Here is a 17,340-nt window from a genome sequence, read left to right on the forward strand (position 1 = left end):
GATAACTGATTCCTTATGATAAAGCATTTTGACAATCGTTGGACTCGTAAACAGCAACAGTGTGGAATCGTCCTTCTCGTTAAAACAACAATGGTTTTAAATGTTCGCTTTTGCTTTTAAATACGATCGAGAATATCGGTCAAATAGTTTGAAGAGAAATAAACTGATTTGTGTGAAATTAAGAAGAACGAATAAAACAACATAAACAAAATATCGCGTGAAAATATATGGAGCTATTTTACTATATTTAAAATGGCATGTATTGCGTTGGCGAAAGTCAAATGCTCTCCCCATCGCAAAGTCGCATGCAAAACTTCAAATAAAATTATTTTTCATTAGTCTGCTCAAAACTATTCTTGCGTACACGCGACGCCAATCAAAAATTGCAATCGCAGGGGCTTCGCGTAGAATTGCTGCTCTGCTGCAGACCGGGGTACGTACGCTACACTCTAAATTCAAGCTATCGCTCAACCTGGACGCTAACAGTTCCTGTAACTTTCGTGTACAGTCAGCACAGGCTGAATTTATGCAACAGGCTTCACTCATCGTTTGGTTGTGTCATTTGAAAGTAGAGCAGGTTATCTCTCCCCCTTGACAAGGATGGAACACATACCCTGAGATTAGTGGGCACCACCACGAATCGTATGGAACGAGACATCCATGCTCTTGAAGCTCGCGCCCTCGATCACGCCTTGCAGGACGTTATGGGAAATCGCCGAACGTTCGGTGACAAGGTTATGCTATTGTGTGGCGAGTTCGAACCAGTGTTGTTAATTGTCGACATGTTTTTATGATATCCGCAGTATGCGGGTGTCAAAATCATTTTTTGATCATGATATTCATGGTTACCATGACACGACTTTCCAAAAGCGACAATCATTTGTGCAATAACAATCAGTGCTTTTGCGATGACATAATTGCAAAAAAATGTAGAATGAATGTCATTTGATATTTTTCATGAGACGCCAGAACTGCTTAATCGTGCATTTATCGATACTTAGCCATTAGACCACTTGATATTTTCACTCAGTCAACCAGGAAAATGGTGTTTTCTTACAGGAGTATAGAAATTCACGCGAAAACACGGAAAAGGACCCATTTTCGATGAAGATCTAGTTCACTTGAGGTACGGTAAAATCAAAAAGTCAAATGATTGTAGCACAAAAATATCATCGTGTCAAATGATATTTTTTCCGTGATTGTCGAATGAATGCGTGGATCTAGAATGCGATGCTTCAAAAAGTATCATTTTGTAAAATTTTATGTCGACGACTATCACCGTTCGCAACACTGGTTCCGACAGATACCAACGTCTAGGTTCTGCAGCAGTACATCTAGCAGAGCATGCTATGGGGCAATTTTAGGGTATTGCGTTTGCGGGAAAAATGCGTGTGCAGACAGCCCAGACTGTTCAAGATGCTGAACGGCGGAAAGAGTTCGCAGAATTGCTGCTCTTCATCGGCGAGAGTTATACGACATACGGCAACAATGTGAATTCCGATGAATACATTATTTATTCCAAGAGGTACACCATCCACAATTTAATTTATAAAACTTTATGTTCGCGCAACGCGAAAGATAACCCTCAACCCGTTTGTAAACACAACAACACAAGTGTCATTTGCGCACAGTCAGAGAAACGGGAAGCGGGTGTCAAAAAACACATGGCGATACAGTAGCAGCGAATAAAGAACTAAAAATTTTCAACAAATAAAAAACTCAGAATTATCAATTGAGTTATCCCAAAACATTAAAAAATATAAAATTATGAAATCATAGTTGTATATACTGCAAAGTATGTTGAAAATACTATAAGCAAACAAAACAAATCTTTTGCAAAGAATAAAAAAACAAAAGGGTTGATTGAAGTGCAATTATTTTATCCCCCCCCCCCCCACCCCGCGAACCCAATAAACGTTGCTTAGTCCTGTAACCGAGCCATTTTAACTAGTAATAAGCAAATAAGGCAATCCTGCAGCAAAGTAGGTGAACCGAGAACGCATAGCAACTTATAAGCTCATCAACGAAATCGTTCATTCTTTAGCAGCAATAGTTGAAACTTTCTTTCACAATATACTAAAACCGCAGCATAGGCACACATCGACAAACAAAGGACAAAAACGGCGGTTTCATGGTATAGTCGTCAACTCAAACGACTCAATTACATGCTCGTCAGGGTTCAAGCCCAGAATGGACCGTCCCCAAGTAGCAAGGATTGACTATCCGGCTACGTGGTAATTAATTAAGTCTCGAAAGCCTGTATAGGCCGGCATGTCCGCGTAATACGTTGCGCCAAATAGAAGAAGAAGGACAAAAAACACATTCCAAACCCAAAGGTACGAAGCCCATAACTTATCTTGAGTATAAATAAAACCAATTCCGACCTTGGCAAGTCAGATTTGTTCGAACTGTCAAGATAGGACCCCAAGTGACATTTGCTCGAAACTGTTTTTCCATATCTGCTCGATTAGTACTCGATACACCTGAAATTATTGATTTGTGTGTGATCAAGTGTGTTGAAAGCGCTTGGTGTGAAAGATTTGGTGTGTTCGTAAATTAGACTTTCTTCTATCGATGGACGATGCCGTCGAGCTCATTTTTCATTCTCAGCTATGGTTTTTGATGACAAACATAAGCTAATTTTGTGTGATGCTATTTTATAAAAAATGGGTATTTTTAAAGTATAAAATGGCTACATGAACATTTATAACGATAAGAAACGTCATTTCCAGGTGAATCTACAAGAAATCGACGAAAAAGTCGTAACACAGTTGATTTTAGAGGACTTTATCTAAATTCCCTGAAACTGGTGCAGTTTAAGTTTAAGGATAGTTTAAGGTTCCAGTTTAAAGGAATTTGTTCGAATTCCCGGTTATTCGTAATCGAATATGTCAATTGAGACGTTACGCTTCCTAAAAACAACACCTTTCAACTTATTTCAACAGTTTAGTTATGTCCCCCTACCCAAGGTAAGGCATCTAAACTCCAACGCTTCCAGTAAGAAAAACCCCTTCAGAGGTTTTATGATCGCCTGAACGATCAAGTGTAGAAAAGTCCGCTTCGATCAAAGTTTTATTCTACCTCGATACATGTCAGCGAAACACTGACCTACTGCGAGGGTACTCGATGATCAGTTGTGCTGTTTTTACGATCATCACATTTTATGCTGATTTCTGTCTTTCAATCTTTTAAATTTCTCGCGCTGTACATTATGTTGTCCTGGTCGTTTCCAGAAGAAACACGTTGTAACATCATTTTCTTTTATGCTGCCTATTTGAAGTGCTGTTTCTGTTAATTCAAAAGCAGATCGATTTTTTTGTTTTTGCCACTTGTCAATAAGTTTCAACTTCATTCAATTCACTAGATTCAACGTCAAATCTTCATCCAGACGAGCTTCTAATGATGTTACAAGTACATCATACTCCACCTACTACTAAATAACTGCTACTAATTACTACTACTACTACTACAACTAGTACTACTACTAAATAGCAATCACCCATTGGCCATGGGCCTTGCCCACCTTTTTTATGTGGATTAACTGGTTGTCTTCCACGCATAATCCGATATGAGCCATGGTCAGCTCATCCAGTTTACTCCAAGCTGCCGTTATTGGTTCCGGTTTCTCTTCTTTCACGACTGACCAACATCCTTCCTTTATGAGGAGAAGTTTCATTCTGAAGCTCCTATTCTCGTAGTTGGTACCATTCAATCTCGCGAACGATACTTTATCAGCCATTTTCCTCGAATAATCCAATTCCTTTATCGGTTACAAACAACTAAAAGAGTTCTATATATATTGAAGTAACACATAAAACTAAAACATTTATTCTATTCTATAGACTACTAAGATGCAACAACAAAATATTGTATACTATGATATCTAACATCTGCTACATAGGAGAGCCAAAGACTAATGATGTCTACATCATCAGCGTATGCCAGGATCTGGGTTGACTTATAGAAGTTGGTTCCCGAAGTCTCCACCCTGGAGTCGCGGATGGCTCTCTCTAGCGCCAAGTTGAATAGGTGACAGGCCAGCCCGTTTTCCTGGCTGAGACCTTTTCCTGACCACGTCGAGTGAGTATATTCCGTGGTGCGTATTACTTCTTGCAGAGCTGCAAGTGCGGAGCACCCAGTTTTTTTTCTTTATTTTTATGGAGACTTTTAGTCAATTGGCCTCAATCGGTTGATTCATTCTATGCTTAAAGTCTAACAATCTTCTTTGCAAGCCATTTGTGGCTTGCAAAATACTTTATACCGGGTAGCCTCGGTTTACTTCAAGCTATTATCTGTTGATTTTATTGTCTGTTACGAATGTGGTTTTGGTTAGAGTGGTTCATAAGGATTAGTGATAAGAAAAATAAAATAAAATTTTACGCTGGCAATCGCTGTCTGGTGAGAGGATGGTGTCGTTGCTGTGGTCCAATTTGAAAGTAATGCATTCCGCAGAATATCCATGGCATTCGGTTAAGATGTGACGGACGGTGATGTCGACACGCTACAGAAACTGCATAGTGGTGGGCTTGATGTTTGTAATAAAAAGGTGTTGGTGAGCCGGGTGTGTCCTGTCCGAAGTCGTGATAGGATTCTCTGGTCTTAGTGTGATGGATGGTTTTTCCATAGTGGTGTTGTGGTCTTGATGGTTCTCAGGAAAGAGCGACCGCTGCTAACCCAATAACCATTCCAGCTATTGGCGATGATGGTTTTGCTAAGTCGTATGAAGTCACGGCGTGGAAGAGTGTTATGACAGCAGGCCGGGTTATTACGTCCTGCGTTGGCTAGTCGGTCTGCTATTTCGTTTCCCTGGAAACCTTTGTGACCAGGAATCCAGCAGAATGTTACTTGGAGTGGATTTTGTATACTGCAGAGTTGTTGGATGTTCGGGTCACGGGTGGTTCCAGATTCAAGTGCTTGAAGAACACTTGCACTGTCGGTGAAGATTACGTTAAGTTTGTCTCTGTGTAGACCTTCATCAGCAGCAATAACCAGGGCTATTGCTTCTGCGGTGAATATTGAGGTATGGTCTGGTAGTCGGATAGCGCTATTGTCGGTACGGAAGTAGATTCCACAGCCAGAAGAACCGTTTTGTACTGATCCGTCTGTGAGTATGAGATGGTGGTTATGGTATTTTTGTTGAACGAGTTCGGCAAAATGACGGTTAGCAATGACACTATTGAAACTAGCCCGAAGATTATTTTTGATGGTCCAGTCTATTTGTGGTGGGCGACAGTATCAAGGGCAACTACCGATTTGGATGAGTTTGGTGACTGAGTGGAGTGTTTGTCCTGTGAGTGCGGTGAATTCGGCGTGTGCCCTTTGAATAAGCGCATCGGCCTTGATATTTTTATTCATCATTCGTCCTGCAGCTGCTAGCATCGTGTCGGTGATGATGTGGTCCAAGGGCTGATGTCCGCTTTCTTTCAGAAGTGATGCTATGGGGCTCGTGATTAAAACCCCCTTGGCACAGCGGATGGCAGTATGGTAGATTGGTGCAATTTGTAATGGGAAATTTTCGATGCCGTAGAGTAGTTTTGGTAGAAGCCAGCTATTGATGATGCTGACCGATACCAAGCATTCTGAAAAGTCTAATACGGACCCGTGTAATGTATACTTTAAATTTTAAGTAACGTTTAAAAGTCCTCCTAGGATATCGGCTGTGCGTGTGTTTGGTATTACTGAGTTATTGTATGTTATGGGTTTTAGTGTATGATGTATGCGATTGCAGATGTGAAGTAACTTGGATTTGGAGTGTGAAATTGTGTAACCTGTCCAACGTGACCATTTCTGAACTATATTGACTCCTTCTTGCAAAGTTGTGCGTGATTCTGTTCTATTGTTGAATGCTGAGACAAGAACTATATCATCAGCATACATGAAACATTTTATGTTACTGGGCATGGGACGGAAGAGAGATTCTACACTAATCAGGAAAAGAGTGGGAGAGAGAATGGCACCCTGAGAAGCACCATTCTCTTGGACATACAGGTCAAAATGTAGAGTTCCAATTAAAACTTTAATTGTTCGATTTGAAAGGAAGCTTTGAAGGTACGCTGTAATGCGTCCTCCAAAACCCCACATACTGAGCTGTTCAAGAATTGTGTAACACCAGGTTCTGTCAAAAGCTTTTGATAAATCTAATATTGCACAGTCAATGTGCTGGACTTTGTGGTAGTGGATTTCTAAAAGTTTCTTAAGTTCGGCAAAATATGTCTCAGTACCTTTCCCCCCTCTAAAGGCGTGTTGATTGGTACCAAGGAGGTTACGGACTTCTAATTCCTATGTCAGTCTTCTATTTACCATTCTCTCCTTGATTTTGCCAATGCAATTTAGGAGAGAAATGGGGCGGTAGCTATCTATTGCATGTGGTGAATTGGGTTTTGGAATGGAAATTGCAAAACAGGTTTTCCAGTCATCCGGTGTGTTCCCGGAAGACCAAATATTATTGTAAATCTGAAGGAGGACTGTTTTGGACCGGTAAAGGAGATTTTGAAGCATTGGATAACCAATGTTGTCCGGGCCTGGAGTAATGCCAGGGCATTTATTAAGAGCCCAATTAAGCTCATCAAGAGAAAAAAGGCAATTGTAATTTTGGTCAGAAGCGTCAATGGGTGGGTTTGGACTCAGAGATGAATGTATGGGTTAGAAAATGAGATGGAAAGTAATGTGTTGCAGATGTATCATAAAAGTATCTAGCTAAAGTCTTAGGTATTTCTGTTGGTGGATCAATATTTTTTTCCTGTTTTTTAAATAATTGGAGTTGAATAGTGATTTTTACCGGATAAAATTCCAACTTGCATAATTCCCATTCCATATTACTTTGGTGGTTGTCTCAGGGTTAATTTTAAAAACAAATTTGACCCAAGTTTTTTTTTTGCAAATTTGACGGCTTCTTTTTTTAACGTTGAAGACTCTTGAGTGCTTTTTGTCGTGTCTTAATGGCAAGGGCAACTGTTTTATTCTACCAGGGGACGAACTTTCTGCCAACTGTAACTTTTGCAAGAGGGATACTAGTTAAGGCTGCATTTGTAATTGTCTCTGTAAAGCGTGTAAGGGAAGGATGGTCATCTAAGGGTAGTGTGTATGTCATTTTTATTTTGTATTTTTCCCAGTCAGTCTCCTCATATTTCAACCTGGGGCGTTTTTGAGGGCTGTGGGTTTGTAGATAGCTATGGACAAAAAGTAATAGTACCTTGTCCACTAGTGGGACAGGTACGTGTGGCTGTGGTGTATTGAATGACCTCTATGCTATAGGTATCAAAATAGTTTTGTAGCATATGGCCTCGATTGTTAGAGCCAGGATTACCCCAGGTAGAATGTTGGGCTTTGAAATCACCACGTTTTGTAGACATAACACTTTATTCTGGTTCAAAACTCATAATAAAGAAGGGTTAAAAATACTCTTTCTTCCGGGACTTTAATACGCGAGAAAAAGGCGCGTAAGTACCTTTAGCGCGGTCTTTCGATTTGATAAAGATTAACGTGAAAGATATGTGAATTGGATAGGTTGCGAGATAAGACTAACTTAATTTTATTTTGTACAAATTCAACTGGAAGATTTCGTGGTAGTAGTGTAATGATCCTTACTTAGCGTAGGTAGTATAAGTTTGTAGTATTAGTGTTAATAGAGAAACGCGTATTAGTTTTGCAATAGACACGGAAGCGTAAAGGTGTGTACGGAACCCTACAAAGATTAAAAGCTTTCGGTACTTTACAGTGCGTTGCAATAATATGCAAGGTTGCCACATACCCTATCGCTGGTTCCCGCTCGGCGCTACGGTCGATGCCCTTTCCCTTCGGTGGTTCTTCGGTTAATCTTTGTGTTAATTGTTGCAAATATGGCTGAGTCATATTGAAATATTTCGCCCTACGATTGTGACCTCTTTACGAAGTCAGCGCCCTCTATGTTTATCTGCTCAAACTAGCAACACGATGAACGGTCCGTTGATGCTTGTCAACAGACGGTATGTGTTTTTGTATGCCTATGCCAACGGAGTGACGCATGTTCGTTTGTTTTTGGAAAAAAAAAGCCAGGTATAGTTGTTGGATGGAGAACTGTTGAGGTTTGGTATGGTCATTATTTCTTGTAGAGCGACTATTGTTAAGTTGTAGCGGGTAATTAGAATTTTTAGTTCATCAGAGTTACGGCTCATGCTCCTGATATTCCTGGACATGGCAAACAAAGGTGTATTTTTTTTTTAACGTTGGATGGGAATTTGTAGAATGAATGTTTGGAGTTGATACAAAAGAAGGTATGTTTTATGTGGTCATTGTGTTAAAGAAGCTTTCCTCCTCTTTGACCTCCTCATCTAGATGAATGGGGCATTATCGGGTGAGAGAAGGGGCTCCTCGCCCTCGAAATTGAGGGGATTGGAAGAGGAAGGGATAACGATGGGGATGGGGCGGATTTTTTGGGAGGGAAGGAGGTTTCTTCCCCGAAGGAAGAGGAGCCCTTTGAGAGGGCCCGTTTTTAAAACGCCTTTGAAGAGGTCGTTTTGCTTCCGTGCAGAAGGGACGAGGAGCAAGAAGAGTCAGACTCTTCGGATTGGTCCATTGTTTCAACTTTATCAGTGGGTTTGTTTTGATTAAAAGTGCTAATAAATTTGGTTTGTTCGATTTGCATGTTTTTGATAGTTTCTGTTAGTAGAACAATTTTCCTATTTAGATTAGCATTTTATTGTTTAAGTTGAGCAATAATATCGTATTTTGGGTCAGGGATGGCAACAGGTGGAGTAAGTTTTTTTTAAAATACTTTATTTAGATTTTTTAGGACTGGCAATTTCGTCGTCTCTAGAATAGGTTTTAGTGGAAAGGGCAACGTAAGTTTCTGGATTGGGGGACACAACTTGAGCGAGAGTGAGCCTTTGTTGAACTGCGCTTTGTTTATGTAGTTGGGAATCTATATATTTTTGTGCTTCATAGAAAGACACGTTGTAATCAATTTTATATTTAATTCTTTCCTGTTCTTTGAGATAAAATGGGCAGGATTTGTCAAAAGAATTGTGGTTGTCTTTGCAATTAACACATTTTAGTAGAGAAGTACATTCACCATGGACAGGAATATCACAATTGTGGCAAACCTGTGAGGTTTTGCATCTCAGCCTGGTATGACTATAGTGAGCACAATTAAGACAATGCATGGGTTTGGGATAATATGCACAGGGAATCACATGGAGTGGACCAAAGCGAATAACAGAGGGGACACGTGTTGCAGCAATAAGGAGGAGGAAATAGTTGGTAGGTAGGTGAAATAATTCACTATTAACTTTACGAGTGAAACGACGCACCTCAGTTACTTGTTGGTCTTTTAAATTAGCTAGAACTTCTTCATCCGTCATGTGTTTAAGGTTGGTAAAGAAAATTACGCATTGGACGGTATTAAGAGTAGTGTGGGGTGTGATGGTGATTGGTGTTCCATTGATGAGTTTAGTTAGTGTTTGTAATTTTTTGTAGTAGGACAATGATCGGTTTTTGAAAACGTATTTGAAATTATTATTAATCAGGTTACCTTCTACCGGTCGTCCAACATGTTGTTGTAGACATTTGCCTACGATGAACGGGTCTGGTAGCGGTTTTCCTTCTTAGATAGTCAGAACCAGATACATCAACACTCCTTTCTCGCCGTTAAACCATTCTGGGTATGTCCTATCCCGGGAACTCGTGCTGGGAGGGGGATGAGCCCTCGTTGGCCCATATCGTCGGCCCTCTCAGCACTGGCACTTGAAAAACGTCACTGACACAATTTTTCCTCAATGTACACTGCATCACAATATCACTTCTATACTGAACAAAAATGTCTTATGAGAGTCCACCAGACTAATGTCTTTAAACACTCATTTCTTAGAAACTTTCACTATCTGCACTTACAAAACAGGCTACAACATTGGGTTACAAGACTTTACGTAGCGCTTTGAGAAAGGATCTTCTAACAATCTTCTTTGCAAGCCATTTGTGGCTTGCAAAATACTTTATACCGGGTAGTCTCGGTTTACTTCAAGCTATTATCTGTTGATTTTATTGTCTGTTACGAATGTGGTTTTGGTTAGAGTGGTTCATAAGGATTAGTGATAAGAAAAATAAAATAAAATTTTACGCTGGCAATCGCTGTCTGGTGAGAGGATGGTGTCGTTGCTGTGGTCCAATTTGAAAGTAATGCATTCCGCAGAATATCCATGGCATTCGGTTAAGATGTGACGGACGGTGATGTCGACACGCTACAGAAACTGCATAGTGGTGGGCTTGATGTTTGTAATAAAAAGGTGTTGGTGAGCCGGGTGTGTCCTGTCCGAAGTCGTGATAGGATTCTCTGGTCTTAGTGTGATGGATGGTTTTTCCATAGTGGTGTTGTGGTCTTGATGGTTCTCAGGAAAGAGCGACCGCTGCTAACCCAATAACCATTCCAGCTATTGGCGATGATGGTTTTGCTAAGTCGTATGAAGTCACGGCGTGGAAGAGTGTTATGACAGCAGGCCGGGTTATTACGTCCTGCGTTGGCTAGTCGGTCTGCTATTTCGTTTCCCTGGAAACCTTTGTGACCAGGAATCCAGCAGAATGTTACTTGGAGTGGATTTTGTATACTGCAGAGTTGTTGGATGTTCGGGTCACGGGTGGTTCCAGATTCAAGTGCTTGAAGAACACTTGCACTGTCGGTGAAGATTACGTTAAGTTTGTCTCTGTGTAGACCTTCATCAGCAGCAATAACCAGGGCTATTGCTTCTGCGGTGAATATTGAGGTATGGTCTGGTAGTCGGATAGCGCTATTGTCGGTACGGAAGTAGATTCCACAGCCAGAAGAACCGTTTTGTACTGATCCGTCTGTGAGTATGAGATGGTGGTTATGGTATTTTTGTTGAACGAGTTCGGCAAAATGACGGTTAGCAATGACACTATTGAAACTAGCCCGAAGATTATTTTTGATGGTCCAGTCTATTTGTGGTGGGCGACAGTATCAAGGGCAACTACCGATTTGGATGAGTTTGGTGACTGAGTGGAGTGTTTGTCCTGTGAGTGCGGTGAATTCGGCGTGTGCCCTTTGAATAAGCGCATCGGCCTTGATATTTTTATTCATCATTCGTCCTGCAGCTGCTAGCATCGTGTCGGTGATGATGTGGTCCAAGGGCTGATGTCTGCTTTCTTTCAGAAGTGATGCTATGGGGCTCGTGATTAAAACCCCCTTGGCACAGCGGATGGCAGTATGGTAGATTGGTGCAATTTGTAATGGGAAATTTTCGATGCCGTAGAGTAGTTTTGGTAGAAGCCAGCTATTGATGATGCTGACCGATACCAAGCATTCTGAAAAGTCTAATACGGACCCGTGTAATGTATACTTTAAATTTTAAGTAACGTTTAAAAGTCCTCCTAGGATATCGGCTGTGCGTGTGTTTGGTATTACTGAGTTATTGTATGTTATGGGTTTTAGTGTATGATGTATGCGATTGCAGATGTGAAGTAACTTGGATTTGGAGTGTGAAATTGTGTAACCTGTCCAACGTGACCATTTCTGAACTATATTGACTCCTTCTTGCAAAGTTGTGCGTGATTCTGTTCTATTGTTGAATGCTGAGACAAGAACTATATCATCAGCATACATGAAACATTTTATGTTACTGGGCATGGGACGGAAGAGAGATTCTACACTAATCAGGAAAAGAGTGGGAGAGAGAATGGCACCCTGAGAAGCACCATTCTCTTGGACATACAGGTCAAAATGTAGAGTTCCAATTAAAACTTTAATTGTTCGATTTGAAAGGAAGCTTTGAAGGTACGCTGTAATGCGTCCTCCAAAACCCCACATACTGAGCTGTTCAAGAATTGTGTAACACCAGGTTCTGTCAAAAGCTTTTGATAAATCTAATATTGCACAGTCAATGTGCTGGACTTTGTGGTAGTGGATTTCTAAAAGTTTCTTAAGTTCGGCAAAATATGTCTCAGTACCTTTCCCACCTCTAAAGGCGTGTTGATTGGTACCAAGGAGGTTACGGACTTCTAATTCCTATGTCAGTCTTCTATTTACCATTCTCTCCTTGATTTTGCCAATGCAATTTAGGAGAGAAATGGGGCGGTAGCTATCTATTGCATGTGGTGAATTGGGTTTTGGAATGGAAATTGCAAAACAGGTTTTCCAGTCATCCGGTGTGTTCCCGGAAGACCAAATATTATTGTAAATCTGAAGGAGGACTGTTTTGGACCGGTAAAGGAGATTTTGAAGCATTGGATAACCAATGTTGTCCGGGCCTGGAGTAATGCCAGGGCATTTATTAAGAGCCCAATTAAGCTCATCAAGAGAAAAAAGGCAATTGTAATTTTGGTCAGAAGCGTCAATGGGTGGGTTTGGACTCAGAGATGAATGTATGGGTTAGAAAATGAGATGGAAAGTAATGTGTTGCAGATGTATCATAAAAGTATCTAGCTAAAGTCTTAGGTATTTCTGTTGGTGGATCAATATTTTTTTCCTGTTTTTTAAATAATTGGAGTTGAATAGTGATTTTTACCGGATAAAATTCCAACTTGCATAATTCCCATTCCATATTACTTTGGTGGTTGTCTCAGGGTTAATTTTAAAAACAAATTTGACCCAAGTTTTTTTTTTGCAAATTTGACGGCTTCTTTTTTTAACGTTGAAGACTCTTGAGTGCTTTTTGTCGTGTCTTAATGGCAAGGGCAACTGTTTTATTCTACCAGGGGACGAACTTTCTGCCAACTGTAACTTTTGCAAGAGGGATACTAGTTAAGGCTGCATTTGTAATTGTCTCTGTAAAGCGTGTAAGGGAAGGATGGTCATCTAAGGGTAGTGTGTATGTCATTTTTATTTTGTATTTTTCCCAGTCAGTCTCCTCATATTTCAACCTGGGGCGTTTTTGAGGGCTGTGGGTTTGTAGATAGCTATGGACAAAAAGTAATAGTACCTTGTCCACTAGTGGGACAGGTACGTGTGGCTGTGGTGTATTGAATGACCTCTATGCTATAGGTATCAAAATAGTTTTGTAGCATATGGCCTCGATTGTTAGAGCCAGGATTACCCCAGGTAGAATGTTGGGCTTTGAAATCACCACGTTTTGTAGACATAACACTTTATTCTGGTTCAAAACTCATAATAAAGAAGGGTTAAAAATACTCTTTCTTCCGGGACTTTAATACGCGAGAAAAAGGCGCGTAAGTACCTTTAGCGCGGTCTTTCGATTTGATAAAGATTAACGTGAAAGATATGTGAATTGGATAGGTTGCGAGATAAGACTAACTTAATTTTATTTTGTACAAATTCAACTGGAAGATTTCGTGGTAGTAGTGTAATGATCCTTACTTAGCGTAGGTAGTATAAGTTTGTAGTATTAGTGTTAATAGAGAAACGCGTATTAGTTTTGCAATAGACACGGAAGCGTAAAGGTGTGTACGGAACCCTACAAAGATTAAAAGCTTTCGGTACTTTACAGTGCGTTGCAATAATATGCAAGGTTGCCACATACCCTATCGCTGGTTCCCGCTCGGCGCTACGGTCGATGCCCTTTCCCTTCGGTGGTTCTTCGGTTAATCTTTGTGTTAATTGTTGCAAATATGGCTGAGTCATATTGAAATATTTCGCCCTACGATTGTGACCTCTTTACGAAGTCAGCGCCCTCTATGTTTATCTGCTCAAACTAGCAACACGATGAACGGTCCGTTGATGCTTGTCAACAGACGGTATGTGTTTTTGTATGCCTATGCCAACGGAGTGACGCATGTTCGTTTGTTTTTGGAAAAAAAAAGCCAGGTATAGTTGTTGGATGGAGAACTGTTGAGGTTTGGTATGGTCATTATTTCTTGTAGAGCGACTATTGTTAAGTTGTAGCGGGTAATTAGAATTTTTAGTTCATCAGAGTTACGGCTCATGCTCCTGATATTCCTGGACATGGCAAACAAAGGTGTATTTTTTTTTTAACGTTGGATGGGAATTTGTAGAATGAATGTTTGGAGTTGATACAAAAGAAGGTATGTTTTATGTGGTCATTGTGTTAAAGAAGCTTTCCTCCTCTTTGACCTCCTCATCTAGATGAATGGGGCATTATCGGGTGAGAGAAGGGGCTCCTCGCCCTCGAAATTGAGGGGATTGGAAGAGGAAGGGATAACGATGGGGATGGGGCGGATTTTTTGGGAGGGAAGGAGGTTTCTTCCCCGAAGGAAGAGGAGCCCTTTGAGAGGGCCCGTTTTTTAAGCGCCTTTGAAGAGGTCGTTTTGCTTCCGTGCAGAAGGGACGAGGAGCAAGAAGAGTCAGACTCTTCGGATTGGTCCATTGTTTCAACTTTATCAGTGGGTTTGTTTTGATTAAAAGTGCTAATAAATTTGGTTTGTTCGATTTGCATGTTTTTGATAGTTTCTGTTAGTAGAACAATTTTCCTATTTAGATTAGCATTTTATTGTTTAAGTTGAGCAATAATATCGTATTTTGGGTCAGGGATGGCAACAGGTGGAGTAAGTTTTTTTTAAAATACTTTATTTAGATTTTTTAGGACTGGCAATTTCGTCGTCTCTAGAATAGGTTTTAGTGGAAAGGGCAACGTAAGTTTCTGGATTGGGGGACACAACTTGAGCGAGAGTGAGCCTTTGTTGAACTGCGCTTTGTTTATGTAGTTGGGAATCTATATATTTTTGTGCTTCATAGAAAGACACGTTGTAATCAATTTTATATTTAATTCTTTCCTGTTCTTTGAGATAAAATGGGCAGGATTTGTCAAAAGAATTGTGGTTGTCTTTGCAATTAACACATTTTAGTAGAGAAGTACATTCACCATGGACAGGAATATCACAATTGTGGCAAACCTGTGAGGTTTTGCATCTCAGCCTGGTATGACTATAGTGAGCACAATTAAGACAATGCATGGGTTTGGGATAATATGCACAGGGAATCACATGGAGTGGACCAAAGCGAATAACAGAGGGGACACGTGTTGCAGCAATAAGGAGGAGGAAATAGTTGGTAGGTAGGTGAAATAATTCACTATTAACTTTACGAGTGAAACGACGCACCTCAGTTACTTGTTGGTCTTTTAAATTAGCTAGAACTTCTTCATCCGTCATGTGTTTAAGGTTGGTAAAGAAAATTACGCATTGGACGGTATTAAGAGTAGTGTGGGGTGTGATGGTGATTGGTGTTCCATTGATGAGTTTAGTTAGTGTTTGTAATTTTTTGTAGTAGGACAATGATCGGTTTTTGAAAACGTATTTGAAATTATTATTAATCAGGTTACCTTCTACCGGTCGTCCAACATGTTGTTGTAGACATTTGCCTACGATGAACGGGTCTGGTAGCGGTTTTCCTTCTTAGATAGTCAGAACCAGATACATCAACACTCCTTTCTCGCCGTTAAACCATTCTGGGTATGTCCTATCCCGGGAACTCGTGCTGGGAGGGGGATGAGCCCTCGTTGGCCCATATCGTCGGCCCTCTCAGCACTGGCACTTGAAAAACGTCACTGACACAATTTTTCCTCAATGTACACTGCATCACAATATCACTTCTATACTGAACAAAAATGTCTTATGAGAGTCCACCAGACTAATGTCTTTAAACACTCATTTCTTAGAAACTTTCACTATCTGCACTTACAAAACAGGCTACAACATTGGGTTACAAGACTTTACGTAGCGCTTTGAGAAAGGATCTTCTAACAATCTTCTTTGCAAGCCATTTGTGGCTTGCAAAATACTTTATACCGGGTAGCCTCGGTTTACTTCAAGCTATTATCTGTTGATTTTATTGTCTGTTACGAATGTGGTTTTGGTTAGAGTGGTTCATAAGGATTAGTGATAAGAAAAATAAAATAAAATTTTACGCTGGCAATCGCTGTCTGGTGAGAGGATGGTGTCGTTGCTGTGGTCCAATTTGAAAGTAATGCATTCCGCAGAATATCCATGGCATTCGGTTAAGATGTGACGGACGGTGATGTCGACACGCTACAGAAACTGCATAGTGGTGGGCTTGATGTTTGTAATAAAAAGGTGTTGGTGAGCCAGGTGTGTCCTGTCCCAAGTCGTGATAGGATTCTCTGGTCTTAGTGTGATGGATGGTTTTTCCATAGTGGTGTTGTGGTCTTGATGGTTCTCAGGAAAGAGCGACCGCTGCTAACCCAATAACCATTCCAGCTATTGGCGATGATGGTTTTGCTAAGTCGTATGAAGTCACGGCGTGGAAGAGTGTTATGACAGCAGGCCGGGTTATTACGTCCTGCGTTGGCTAGTCGGTCTGCTATTTCGTTTCCCTGGAAACCTTTGTGACCAGGAATCCAGCAGAATGTTACTTGGAGTGGATTTTGTATACTGCAGAGTTGTTGGATGTTCGGGTCACGGGTGGTTCCAGATTCAAGTGCTTGAAGAACACTTGCACTGTCGGTGAAGATTACGTTAAGTTTGTCTCTGTGTAGACCTTCATCAGCAGCAATAACCAGGGCTATTGCTTCTGCGGTGAATATTGAGGTATGGTCTGGTAGTCGGATAGCGCTATTGTCGGTACGGAAGTAGATTCCACAGCCAGAAGAACCGTTTTGTACTGATCCGTCTGTGAGTATGAGATGGTGGTTATGGTATTTTTGTTGAACGAGTTCGGCAAAATGACGGTTAGCAATGACACTATTGAAACTAGCCCGAAGATTATTTTTGATGGTCCAGTCTATTTGTGGTGGGCGACAGTATCAAGGGCAACTACCGATTTGGATGAGTTTGGTGACTGAGTGGAGTGTTTGTCCTGTGAGTGCGGTGAATTCGGCGTGTGCCCTTTGAATAAGCGCATCGGCCTTGATATTTTTATTCATCATTCGTCCTGCAGCTGCTAGCATCGTGTCGGTGATGATGTGGTCCAAGGGCTGATGTCTGCTTTCTTTCAGAAGTGATGCTATGGGGCTCGTGATTAAAACCCCCTTGGCACAGCGGATGGCAGTATGGTAGATTGGTGCAATTTGTAATGGGAAATTTTCGATGCCGTAGAGTAGTTTTGGTAGAAGCCAGCTATTGATGATGCTGACCGATACCAAGCATTCTGAAAAGTCTAATACGGACCCGTGTAATGTATACTTTAAATTTTAAGTAACGTTTAAAAGTCCTCCTAGGATATCGGCTGTGCGTGTGTTTGGTATTACTGAGTTATTGTATGTTATGGGTTTTAGTGTATGATGTATGCGATTGCAGATGTGAAGTAACTTGGATTTGGAGTGTGAAATTGTGTAACCTGTCCAACGTGACCATTTCTGAACTATATTGACTCCTTCTTGCAAAGTTGTGCGTGATTCTGTTCTATTGTTGAATGCTGAGACAAGAACTATATCATCAGCATACATGAAACATTTTATGTTACTGGGCATGGGACGGAAGAGA

At 40.8% G+C, this 17,340-nt stretch overlaps 1 pseudogene; it reads left to right on the forward strand.

Annotated features, from left to right (window-relative positions):
* The first annotated feature begins 555 nt into the window (after positions 1-555).
* Positions 556-625, forward strand: LOC121600953 (annotated as a pseudogene).
* Positions 626-17,340: the final 16,715 nt, after the last annotated feature.

The sequence above is a fragment of the Anopheles merus genome, unplaced genomic scaffold, assembly GCF_017562075.2.
Source record: "Anopheles merus strain MAF unplaced genomic scaffold, AmerM5.1 LNR4000013, whole genome shotgun sequence".
Taxonomy (NCBI): Eukaryota; Metazoa; Arthropoda; class Insecta; order Diptera; family Culicidae; genus Anopheles; species Anopheles merus.